The sequence below is a fragment of the Cetorhinus maximus genome, chromosome 6 (assembly GCF_964194155.1).
Source record: "Cetorhinus maximus chromosome 6, sCetMax3.hap1.1, whole genome shotgun sequence".
Taxonomy (NCBI): Eukaryota; Metazoa; Chordata; class Chondrichthyes; order Lamniformes; family Cetorhinidae; genus Cetorhinus; species Cetorhinus maximus.
Genome location: NC_135884.1, coordinates 155,482,557 through 155,495,944, shown reverse-complemented (window position 1 = coordinate 155,495,944; position 13,388 = coordinate 155,482,557). Strand labels below are relative to the sequence as shown.

At 44.5% G+C, this 13,388-nt stretch overlaps 1 protein-coding gene and 1 non-coding gene across 2 annotated transcripts in view; one reads left to right on the top strand and one right to left on the bottom strand.

Annotated features, from left to right (window-relative positions):
• Window positions 1–13,388, bottom strand: part of pepd (peptidase D) — a 191,503-nt gene that overhangs the window by 121,261 nt on the left and 56,854 nt on the right. The window lies entirely within an intron of this gene.
• trnam-cau (transfer RNA methionine (anticodon CAU)) lies at window positions 4,555–4,629 on the top strand. Its single transcript has one exon. It is a non-coding gene; the product is annotated as a tRNA-Met (tRNA).

Here is a 13,388-nt window from a genome sequence, read left to right as displayed (position 1 = left end):
AGGGGAAATCATGCCTGACAAATTTATTAGAATTCTTTGAGGTAACAGGCAGGATAGATAAAAGGGAACCAGTAGATGTAGTATATTTGGATTTCCAAAAGATGTTTGATAAGGTGCCGCACATAAGGCTACTTAATAAGGTAAGAGCCCATGGTGTTGGGGTAGTATATTAGCATGGATAGAGGATTGGCTAACTAATAGAAGACAGAGTTGGCATAAGGGGGGCATTTTCAGGATGGCAATCTGTAATTAGTGGAGTGCCACAGGGATCAGTGCTGGGGCCTCAATTATTTACAATATACATTAATGACTTAGATGAGGGAAGTGAATGTACTATCGCCGAATTTGCGGATGACACAAAAATAGGTGCGAAGGCAAGCGGTGAGGATGACACAAAGAGGGATATTGACAGGTTAAGTGAGTGGGCAAAAACTTGGCAGATGGAATATAATGTGGGAAAATGTGAGGTTATGCATTTTGGCAGTAAGAATAGAGGAGCTGAATATTATTTAAATGGAGAAAGACTGCAGAAAACTACAGCGCAGAGGGATTTGGGAGTCCTCATGCATGAATCCCAAAAAGCTAACATACAAGTTCAGCAGGTAATAGGGAAGGCAAATGGAATGTTGGCCTTTATTTCTAAGGTAATGGGATTATAAAAATAGGGAAGTCTTGCTAAAACTATACATGGCACTAGTTAGACCACACCGAGTATACTGTGAACAGTTTTGGCCCCCTTATCTAAGGAAAGATGTACTGGCGTTGGAGGCAGTCCAGAGAAGATTCACTAGGTTGATCCTGGTTATGGAGGGATTTTCTTATGAGGAGAGGTCGAGTAGGTTGGGCCTGTACTCATTGCTGTTTAGAAGAATGAGAGGCGACCTTATTGAAACATATAAGATTCTTAGGGGGCTTGACTGGGTAAATGCTGAGAGGTTGTTTCTCCTTGTGGGACAGTCTAGGACCAGAGAGCATAATCTCAGAGTAAGGGGTCGCCCATTTAAAACAGAGATGAGCAGGAATTTCTTCTCTCAGAGGGTAGTTGATCTATGGAATTCTTTACCACAGAGGGCTGTAGAGGCTGGGTCATTAAGCATATTCAAGGCTGTGATAGACAGGGCTTTAATCAGTAAGGGAATCAAGGGTCATAGGGAAAAGGCAGAAAAGTGGAGTTGAGGATTATCAGATCAGCCATGATCTCATTGAATGCCAGAGCAGACTCTAAGGGCCGAATGGCCTACTTCTGCTGCTACATCTTATGGTCTTCAGCTGAGTCAGAAGGTCATGGGCCCAGGTGCCCGAGTACACAACCCTGGCTGACATTCCAGCACCAAAGGGAATGTTGCACAGGGAGGTGCTGATTTTCAGATGAAACATTAAACCGAGGCCCTGTCCGTGGTCTTAAGTGGGATTTATGAATCCCATAGCATTATCAAGGCTGAACCAAACTGCTCACATCCTTATGTCATATCTGAAACGGCCTTCTGACTACCTAAATCTGCTGTCATTAAGATCGCCTATTTCCATTGCCTTGCCTCATAGAAACATAAAAAATAGCAGGAGTAGGTCATTCGGCCCTTCGAACCTGCTCCATCATTCAATATGATCATGGCTGATCCTCTATCTCAACACCAAACCCATACCCCTTGACGCCTTGAGAGTCCAGAAATCTATTTCCCTCTTAAATATATTCAATGACTTGGCCTCCCCAGCCTTCTGTGGTAGAGAATTAACAGGTTCACCACTCTGAGTCAAGGAGTTTCTCCTCATCTCAGTCCCAAATGGCCTAAACCGTATCCTGAGACTGTGGCCCCTTGTTCTAGACCTTCCAGCCAGAGGAAACATCATCCCTGCATCCAGTCTGTCCAACCCTGTCAGAAATGTATATGTTTTAATGAGATCCCCTCTCATTCTTCTAAACTCCAGTGAACACAGGCCTAGTCAACGGAATCTCTCTTCATACAACAATCCTGCCATCCCAGGAATCAGTCTGGTGAACCTTCACTGCACTCCCTCTATGGCAAGTATATCCTTTCTCAGGTAATGAGACCAAAACTGCACACAATACTCCAGGTGTGGTCTCACCAAGGCTCTGTAAAGTTGCAGTAAGACATCCTTTCTCCTGTACTCAAGTCCTCTCACAATGAAGGCCAACATACCATTTGCCTTCTTAACTGCTTGCTGCACCTGCATATTTGCTTTCAGTGACTGGTATACAAGGACACCCAGGTCCCTTTGTACATCAACATTTCCCAATCTCTCACCATTTAAATAATACTCTGCCATTCTGTACATCTGCTGTTGAAAACCTTATCCATGCCTATATTACCTCCAGACTTGATTATTCCAGCGCACTCCCAACATTCTACCCTCCATAAACATGGTCATTCAAATCTCTGATGTCCATGTCTTACAACAAATCCTGTTCCCCTATCACCCCTGTGCTCATGCGAACATATGAAACAGGAACAGAAGTACAATATTCAGCTCCTCGAGTCTGCTCCGCCATTCAATAAGATCTTGGCTGATCTGTTTGTATTACTATTCCCACATTCCCATTTAACCCCGATAACCTTCGATTCCCTTGCCTAACAAGAATCGATCTACCTCTACCTTAAATATATTCAATTACCCCGCCTCCACCACCTTCCAAGGCAGAAAGTTCCAAAGTCGCACAACCCTCTGAGAAAAAATTTCTCATCTCTGTCCTATAAGGGCGACCCTAATTTTAAAACAGTGCCCCTAGTTCTGGGCTCACTCACAAGAGAAAATATCATTTCCACGTCAACTTTGTCAAGACTGTCCAGGGTCTTGAATACTTCAATCAAGTCACCCCTCACTCTTCTAAACTCCAGTGGGAACAAGCCCAGTCTGTCCACCCTATCCTCATAAGACAACCCGCTCATTCCAAGTATCATTTGAACATAGGAACAGAAGGCCATTCAGCCCATCAAGCCTGCTCCACTATTCAATACGATCATGGCTGATCGAACACTTCAATGCCTTTTGCCCACATTATCCCCATAACACTTTACGTTATTGTTAATCAAAAATCTATCAATCTCTACCTTAAACATACTCAATGATTGAGCTTCCAAGGTCCTCTGTGGTTGAGAATTCCAAAGATTCACAACCCTCTGAATAAAGAAATTTCTTCTCATGTCAGTCCTAAATGGCTTCCCCCTTATTTTGAAATTGTGTCCCCTGGTTCCAGACTCCCCAACCAGAGAAAACATCTTACCTGCATCTACCCTCTCTGTCCCTTTAAGTATTTTGTAGGTTTCAATGAGATCACCTCTCATTCTTCGAAACTCTAGAGAATACAGACCCAGTTTCCCCAATCTCTCTTCATAGGACAGTCCCGCCATCCCGGCAACAAGTCTGGTGAATCTTCATTGCACTCCCTCTATGGTAATAATATCCTTTCCGAGGTAAGGGGGCCAAAATTGCACACAGTACTCCAGGTGTGGTCTAACCAAGCTTCTATACTATTGAAGCGAGACTTCACTACTCCTGTACTCAAGTCCTCTTGTGATAAAGGCTAACACTCCATTAGCTTCCTAACTGCCTGCTGCACCTGCACGTTAGCTTTCAGTGACTTATGGACAAGGACACCCAGGTCTCTTTGTACATCCACACTTTCTAATTTCTTACCATTTAGGAAATACTCTGCACATCTGTTCCTTCTACCAAAGTGGATAACCTCACATTTTTCCACACTATATTCCATCCACCTCGTTCTTGCCCACTCACTAAGTCTGTCAAAATCCTCCTGTAGCTGCTTTTCATCCTCCTCACAACACACATTCCTGTGTAGCTTTGTATCATCCATGATTTTGGAAACATTACATTTGGTGCCTACATCCAAATCATTGATATATATTGTGAACAGCTGGGGCCCAAGCACTGATCCTTGTGGTACCCCACTAATTACAGCCTGCCAAGCGAAAATGACCCTTTTATTCCTACTCTCTGTTTTCTGCCTGTTAGCCAATCCTTAATCCTTGCCAGTATATTACCTCCTAATCCACCTGCTTTCATTCTGCTAATGAACCTCCTGTGGGGGACTTCATCAAAAGCCTTCTGAAAATCCAAGTATCCTACATCCATCAACTCTCCTTTATCAATTTTGTTAGTAACATCCTCAAAAAACTCCAAGTTCATCAAACATGATTTCCCATTCACAAATCCATGCTGGCTATGCCCAATCAGATCATGATTATCCAAGTATCCATTTATCACATCCTTTATAATAGATTCTAGCATTTTCCCTACTAATCATCCAACAGAGGGCAGTAGTGAGAAGTGACTGAGAAGCATGCTGGGAGAAGTCAGCACAGTCACCGCAACTCAGAAGGAGAAGGACCCTTGCACTCAACAGGAGGAAGAGTATCCAACAGAGGGCGGTAATGAGAAGTGACTGAAAAGCATTCTGGGAGAAGTCAGCGCAGTCACCGCAACTCAGAAGAGGATTGAGGAGGACCCACTGTCAAAGAACGGAATAGTCCCAAACATTACATTGCTGTAGTGCTTCCATCCCTCCCTCCTCCTCAAACCTCCTCTTAGCGCAGTAGGCAGCGCGTCAGTCTCATAATCTGAAGGTCCTGAGTTCAATTCTCAGAGAGGGCAATGTGCTTGGTGTCTTCTTTAGGGAGGTGTCAGCTGTGGCTCAGTTCATAGCACCCTCGCCTTTGAATCAGAGGGTTGTGGGTTCATGTCCCACTCCCGGAAACCAAGAACTGTGATTGTACTCGAAAAGAGTTGCAATCTGTGACTGTTGGTAACTCGAACGAGTTTCCTACAGGTAGGAAGTAGACGATAGAGATTTAACCAAACCAAAAAAAAAGAGGGAGAGGCAGTACCTTCAGGAATGCACCAAACCTGCGAGAGACACTCTTCTGAAAGTGGATTTTTAAAAAAGCAGCTGATTGGTGAGTAATTCCTGGTGAGTTTTTTTTTCAATCTATTAAAGTAATTCATTGCTTAATACTGAGGTAGGAGCTTAAAAAAAAGTATAGAGGAGTACTGTACAAGTATAATTAGTCAAGAAACAAGGTTCCTAGCTAACATAAATAAGGCCCCGAGCTAGCGTATTTTTTAAGGGAGTAACTAGCTTAATCGAGAGGGACGTCATGGCAGGAGAACTCAGACCCGTGATATGCTCCTCCTGCAGGATGTGGGAAATGAGGGAGGCTGTGCGGAAGGTGTGTCCAAATGCAGCTTCTAGCTAACCGGATTTCGGAGCTGGAGCTGCGGGTGGACTCATTGTGGAGCATCCGCGATGCTGAGCAAGTTGTGGATAGCAAGTTTAGCGAGGTGGTCACACCGCAGGTGAAGATTACACAGGCAGAAAGGGAATGGGTGACCATCAGGAACAGTAAAAGACTCAGGAAGGTAGTGCAGGAGTCTCCTGTGGTCAACCCCCTCTCTAACAGATATACCGCTTTGGATACTATTGGGGGCGATAGCCTCTCAGGAGAAAGCAGCAACAGCCAAGTTCACGGCACCGTGGGTGGCTCTGCTGCTCAGAGGGGCGGTAAGAAAACAAGTGGCAGGGCTATAGTGATAGGGGATTCAATAGTTAGGGGCACAGACAGACGCTTCTGTGGCTGCAAGCATGAATCAAGGATGGTATGTTGCCTCCCTGGTGCCAGGGTTCAGGATGTCACAGAGCGGCTGCAGGACATTCTGGGGAGGGAAGGTAAACAGCCAGTGGTCGTGGTACACATTGGTACCAACGACACAGGTAAACTAAGGGATGAGGACCTGCAAGCTCAGTACAGGAAGTTAGGAGATAAATTAAAATGCAGGACCTCAAATATAGTAATCTCAGGATTACTCCCAGTTCCACGTGCTAGCGAGAGCAGGAATAAGAGGATAGGCCAAATGAACAAATGGCTGGAGAGATGGTGTAGCCGGGAGGGATTCAGATTCTTGAGGCACTGGGACCGGTTCTGGGGAAGGTGGGACCTGTACAAACCGGACGGGCTGCACCCAGGCAGAGCTGGGACCAGTGTCCTTGCGGGGGCTTTTGCTAGTTCTGTTGGGGAGTATTTAAACTAGTGTTGCAGGGGGGATGGGATCCCAAGAGTAGGATCAGATAGATCAGATTCAGATCAGAAAAATGGAGGTGGAACGTTGTGATAGACATGGAGTTACAGGAGAAGCAAAGTTTAAAAAGTGTCCAGCAAGGGAAATTGACGCAGTTAAACTGTTTATACTTCAATGCAAGGACTATTACAAACAAGGTAGATGAGTTAAAGGCACAGGTAGACACATGGCAGCAGGATGTCATTGCTATAACGGAGACCTGGCTAAAGGAGGGACAAAACTGGCAGCTTAATATCCCTGGTTATAGAGTCTTCAGACACGATAGAGTAGGAGATAAAAAAGGAGGGGGGGGTAGCACTAATGGTTAAAGAATCAATTCCAGTTGTGAGAAGGGGTGATATACTAAATGGGTCAACAAACGAGGCTTTATGGATTGAGCTTAGAAATAAAAAAAGGGGCAGTCACACTACTGGGAGTATACTACAGACCCCCAAATAGTGAAAGGGAGATAGAAGAACAAATATGTAGGCAAATTTCTGCTTGTAAGAACAAGAGGGCAAGAATAGTAGGAGACTTCAACTATCCTAATATCAATTGGGATTCAAACAATATAAGGGGCACTGAGGGAGAAAAATTCATGCAGTGTGTCCAGGAAAATTTTTTCAACCAATTAGTGACAAACCCAACGAGAGGAGATGCAATTCTAGATCTAGTCTTGGGGAACGAAGAAGGGCAAGTGGGTGAAGTGACAGTTGGCGACCATATCGGGGACAGTGATCACAATTCAGTTAGATTTAGCATTACCGTGGAAAAGGACAGAGATAAGGCAGGAGTAAAAGTCTTGAACTGGGGGAAGGCAAATTTTGCAGAAATGAGAAGGGACTTGGCTGAGGTGGACTGGACAGCACTGCTGGAGGATAAAAGAGTGGAAAACCAGTGGGAAGCTCTAAAAAGCGAGATCCTAATTGTACAAAGTAGACATGTCTCCTACAAAAATAAGAGTGGTACTGCCAAATCTAGACCCCCCTGGTTGTCTAGAGGAATACAGGGGAAGATCAAACAGAAAAAGAAAGCACACGATAGGCACACAGAACTAAGCACTACAGATAGCCTAGACAAATATAGGAAGTGCAGGGACGAAGTAAAAAAGAAAATAAGGAAATCAAAGAGAGGGCATGAAAAAAGATCAGCAAGAAAAGTTAAAGATAAACCAAAGATGTTTTACCAATACATTAATGCTAAAAAGTTAGTTAAGGAAAAAGTGGGACCAATCAGAGATGAAGATGGAAACTTGTGTGTAGATGCAGAGGCTGTGGGAAGGGTTTTGAATGAATATTTTGTCTCCGTGTTTACAAAGGAAAGGGAGGATGTAGATATAGTAGTCCAGGAGGAACACTGCGAGATATTGGACGGGATGGTCATAAAGAGAGAGGAAGTAATCGAAGGGTTGAAATCCTTGAAAGTTGATAAGTCACCAGGGCCAGATGGATTGTTTCCGAGGCTGCTGAAGGAAGTCAGAGAGGAGATAGCAGATGCTCTGAGGATGATTTTCCAATCTTCAGTAGATACAGGGGAGGTACCGGAGGACTGGGGAAATGCAAACGTAGTTCCATTGTTTAAAAGGGGATCAAAGGAAATGCCAAACAATTATAGGCCAGTTAGTCTTACCTAGGTGGTGAGCAAATTAGTAGAATCAATCCTGAGAGATAGGATTAACTGTCATGTGGAAAGGCATGGACTAGTCAGGGATGGTCAGCATGGATTTGTTAAAGGAAGGCCTTGCCTCACAAATTTGATTGAATTCTTTGAGGAAGTGACAAGAAGGGTTGATGAAGGTAGTGCAGTGGATGTTGTGTACATGGATTTTAGCAAGGCATTTGACAAGGTCCCACAGGGCAGATTGGTCAGGAAAGTAAAAGCCCATGGGATTCAGGGTAATGTGGCAAACTGGCTAAAAGGTTGGCTTTGTAACAGGAAACAAAGGGTAATGGTCGATGGATGCCCTTGCGAATGGAAAGTTGTCTCAAGTGGTGTTCCACAGGGCTCGGTGTTGGGACCCTTGCTGTTTGTGTTATATATTAATGATTTGGATGTCAACGTGGGGGACACAATTGGGAAATTTGCAGGTGACACAAAGATTGGCTGAGTAGTGGATAGTGTAGAGGATAGCCATAATCTCCAAAACGATATAGATGGGTTGGTGGAGTGGGCGGTAAAGCGGCAGATGGATTTTAACATAAAGAAGTGTGAGGTCATACATTTAGGGAGGTCAAACAGTTACAGGGATTACACAATAAATGGGAATATACTAAGAGGGGTACATGAAGTGAGAGATCTTGGCGTACAAGAACACAGGTCCCTGAAGGCAGTAGCTCAAGTAGACAAGGTTGTAAAGAAGGCATATGGAATGCTCTCCTTCACTGGCAGAGGTTAGAATATAAAAGTAAGGATATAATGTTGGAATTGTATAAAACACTGGTGAGGCCACAACTGGAGTATTGTGTGCAGTTCTGGTCACCATATCACAGGAAGGACGTAATAGCTCTGGAGAGAGTGCAGAGGAGGTTTACAAGAATGTTGCCAGGGTTAGAAAAGTGTAGCTATGAGGAGAGATTGGACAGGTTGGGGTTATTTTCCTTAGAACAAAGAAGGCTGAGAGGTGACTTGATTGAGGTGTACAAAATTATGAGGGGAATAGATAGAGTAGACAGGATAAAATTGTTTCCCTTGGTGGAGAATTCTAGAACCAGGGAACACAGAGTCAAGATAAGTGGCAGAAGGTGTAGTGGGGAGATGAGGAAGAACTTCTTTACACAGAGGGTAGTGGGTGTCTGAAATGCGCTGCCCAAGTTGGTGGTAGAGGCAGAAACTCTAAACTCTTTTAAAAAGTACCTGGATCTGCACCTTTAGTGCTGTAAGCTGCAGGGCTATGGGCCGGGTGCAGGAAGGTGGGATTAGAAAGGGCACCTGGATGTCCTTGGGCTGGCATGGACAAGATGGGCCGAATGGTCTCCTTCTGTGTTGTAACTTTTCTGTGGTTCTAATGATGTAAGGCTAACAGATCTATAGTTCCCTGTTTTCTCTCTCCCTCCCTTCTTAAATAGTGAGGTGACATTGGCTACCTTCCAATCTGCAGGAACCATTCCAGAATCTATAGAGCTTTGGAAAATGATCACCAATGCAGCCACTATCTCTATAGCAACCTCTTTCAACACTCTGGGATGCAGAATATCAGGTCCCGGGGACTTATCAACTTTCTTTCCCATTAATTTCTCCAATACAACCTTCTTACACTAATTTCCTTCAACTCCTCATTCTGCCTAGTCCCTTCAATCTATAAATCTGGGGGATATCCTGTATCTTCCTCAGTGAAAACAGACACAAAGTAATCATTTGGCTCCTCTGTCATCTCTCTGTTCGCCATTATGAATTCTCCTGACTCTGTCTGTAATGGACCCACATTTGTCTTAGCCAAACGATTTCCTTTTACATACCTACAGAAGTTTTTACAGTCCATTTTTATGCTTTTTGCTAGATTGCATTCATATTCTGTTCTCCCTTGCTTTACCAATTTCTTGGTCTTCTTTTGCTGTATTCTAAAAACCTCCCAATCCTCAGGTTTACTACTACTTCTGGTTACTTTATAAACCTTTTCTTTTAATCTTATACAGTCCTTAACTTCCTTTGTCAGCCACAGTTGACTGACCTTTCTTTTCAGTTTTTGCACCTTGAAGGAATGTATAAGTGCTGTAAGCTCTGTTTAAAAAAGAGCGCGGAGAGCAGGGAGACTTCATTTATAGAAGGGCGGGAAGAGTTCATTTTAAAAAGAGTGGAGAGAGGTCATTTTGAAAAGAGGGAGGAGAGTTCATTTAAAAAAGAGCGTGCAGGGCAAGTGAAAGACAGAGCTAAGAGATCCCACAATCAACAGGTCAGATCTAAGCTCTGCAGTCCTGCCACATCCAGTCATGAATGGTGATGGACAATTAAACAACTCACTGGAGGAGGTGACACTGCAAATATCCCCATCTTCAATGATGGAGGAGCCCAGCACATCAGTGCAAAAGATAAAGCTGAAGCATTTGCTACAATCTTCAGCCAGAAGTGCTGAGTGGATGATCCATCTCGGCCTCCTCCGGAGGTTCCCAGCAACACAGATGCCAGTCTTCAGCCAATTTGATTCACTTCACGTGATATCAAGAAACGGCTGAAGGCACTGGATTCTGCAAGGGCTATGGGCTTTGACGATATTCCGGCAATAGTACTGAAGACTTGTGCTCCAGAACTTGCCGTGCCCCTAGCCAAGCTGTTCCAGTACAGCTAAAACACTGGCATCTACCCAGCTATGTGGAAAATTGCCCAGCTATGTCCTGTACACAAAAAGTAGGACAAATCCAACCCGCCAATTACTGCCCCTTCGGTCTACTCTCCATCATCAGTAAAGTAATGGAAGGGGTCATCAACAGTGCTATCAAGCAGCACCTGCTTAGCAATAACCTGCTCACTAATGCCCAGTTTGGTTTCCGCCAGGGCCACTCAGCTCCTGACTTCATTACAGCCTTGGTTCAAATGTGGACAAAAGAGCTGAACTCCCGAGGTGAGGTGAGAGTGATTCCCCTTGACATCAAGGCAGCATTTGACCGAGTGTGGCATCAAAGAGCCCTAGCAAAACTGGAGTCAATGGGAATCAGGGGGAAAACTCTCCGCTGGTTGGAGTCATACCTAACACAAAGAAAGATGGTTGTGGTTGTTGGAGGTCAGTCATCTCAGCTCCAGGACATCACTGCAGGAGTTCCTCAGAGTAGTGTCCTCGGCCCAACCATCTTCAGCTGCTTCATCAATGACCTTCCTTCCATCATAAGGTCAGAAGTGGGGATGTTCGCTGATGATTACACAATGTACAGCACCATTCGCGACTGCTCAGATACTGAAGCAGTCCATGTCCAAATGCAGCAAGACCTGGACAATATCCAGGCTTGGGCTGACAAGTGACAAGTAACATTCGCACCACACAAGTGCCAGGTAACGACCATCTCCAACAAGAGAGAATCCAACCGTCGCCCCTTGATGTTCAATAACATTACCATCACTGAATCCCCCACCATCAACATCCTGGGGGTTACCATTGACCAGAAATTGAACTGGACTAGCCATATAAATACTGTGGCTACAAGAGCAGGTCAGAGGCTAGGAATCCTGCGATGAGTAACTCACCTCCTGACTCCCTAAAGCCTGTCCACCATCTACAAGGCATAAGTCAGGAGTGTGATGGAATACTCCCCACTTGCCTGGATGAGTGCAGCTCCCACAACACTCAAGAAGCTGGACACCATCCAGGACAAAGCAGCCCACTTGATTGTCACCACATCCACAAACATCCACTCCCTCCACCACCGATGCACATTAGCAGCAGTGTGTACCATCTACAAGATGCACTGCAGGAATTCACCAAGGCTCCTTAGAGAGCACCTTCCAAAGTCATGACCACTACCACCTAGAAGGACGAGGGCAGAAGATAGATGGGAACAAGTTCCCCTCCAAGTCTCACACCATCCTGACTTGGAAACATATCACTGTTCCTTCACTGTCGCTGGGTCAAAATCCTGGAACTCCCTCCCTAACAGCACTGTGGGTGTACCTACACCACATGAACTGCAGCGGTTCAAGAAGGCAGCTCACCACCACCTTCTTAAGGGCAATTAGGAACGGGCAATAAATGCTGGCCCAGCCAGCGAAGCCCACATCCCGTGAATGAATAAAAAAAATTGTAAAGCACTTTGGGATGGCCTGACGGTGTGAAAAGCGCTATATAAATGCAATTTCTTCTTTTCGTCAGGCATGCAGGCATTGCACATTCAAGGGTAGAGTGTTCACAGTGACAGGGTGCAGGATTCTGCACAGGATGATCCACCTTATTCGAGAACATGAATCTGAGCCAGGACTCAGTTAAAAATGCTTTTCTTCACCTTGGTTATAAGGTGGGGTTCAGGCAGGGGGAATAGAGCCACAGCTATTCCATATACTGCTGGGGAAAGCCAAAGGGGGTTATTAATGGGGGAGTGGGTATTGGGGAAGGGGGAGAGCAAATGAGAAAAAGACAAGCTTATTCTAATGAATGCAGATTTTGTAATAAACAGAATCAAAAATACTGTCTGCATTTGGTATATGTTTCAGAACAAGATGCTTTAATTCTGAAAGGTTGGCTACTGTTAACAGGCAATGTCTGGCTTCTAAATTAGATGCGTGACTGAATGCAACACACCTCAGCAGCAAACAGCAATCACTTCTTTACTAGCTTGGAACAAGGGTCAACACTTTCCTTGTTAGCAGTTTTCAACTGCACTTTATGAGCCTATTTATGAAATCTAATTTCACTGGGGGTAAAGGGGCAAAGGATTAGCAGTCAATAAAACATTTCACAATGTGCAATTTTTTGCCAGGCTGGTTAACCTTTCAGTACAAAAGGCTTCTATTCTAATCAGGTTTTATTATCTCTGTATAAATATATTGGACATTCTGACTGCTCATTGATTTTTTAGATGGTGAGTGTGACTGCACTACAGGATTTGCTGAGTGAGTCAGACACTAATGTATTCTGGAGGTTATAAATGGATCTTTCTCTCCATAAATACATTTCCAACATTCATTTTTTTTAACCCTTTCAGTGAGTTATAAATTAAAAGGAAGTGCAGTTAAATATTTTGAAAAATTACTCTGCACACAGTCATCCTATGCTGAATTAAACAGTTTCTTAATGAAAGGCGGCATCACCAAGAGGGACAGGGCTGGTGCAGATTCCCTCCCGGGGGCTTACAAAATAAAGCCTTGCATTTATATAGCGCTTTTCAGAATCTCTGGGTGCTCTAAAGCCTTTTACAGTCAATGAAGTACCTTTAGAAGGGTAGCCGCTGTTGCAATATGGGGCAGGACTTTTCATACGGTGGGCAGGCGTGGCGGGAGCGAGCTCCATGCTGCCATTTTACACGGGCGGGCCAATTAAGGCCCACCCAGCGTAAGACGCAACCGGTAGCGCTCAGCACTACCTGTGCAGGCAGGAGTGGGGGGTGGAAACAGAGAGTCAGGGCCTGCGCAAAAGGGCACTTCAATCTCCCTGGGGCAAGCTCCGTGTCTCAGGGAGATTGAACGGATATAGAAATAATTAAATAAATGGGTCAAAAATTTATTTAAACATGTCCCCTTATGTGGCTGTGTCACATGAGGTGGGACATGTTTTTATTTTTAGGGAGAAGTTTTTATTTATTTATTAAAAGCTTTAGGAAACTTCACTCCGCTCATGGGTGAGGTTTCGTAAAAATGCGACGGCCACTTGGCCTTTTTGC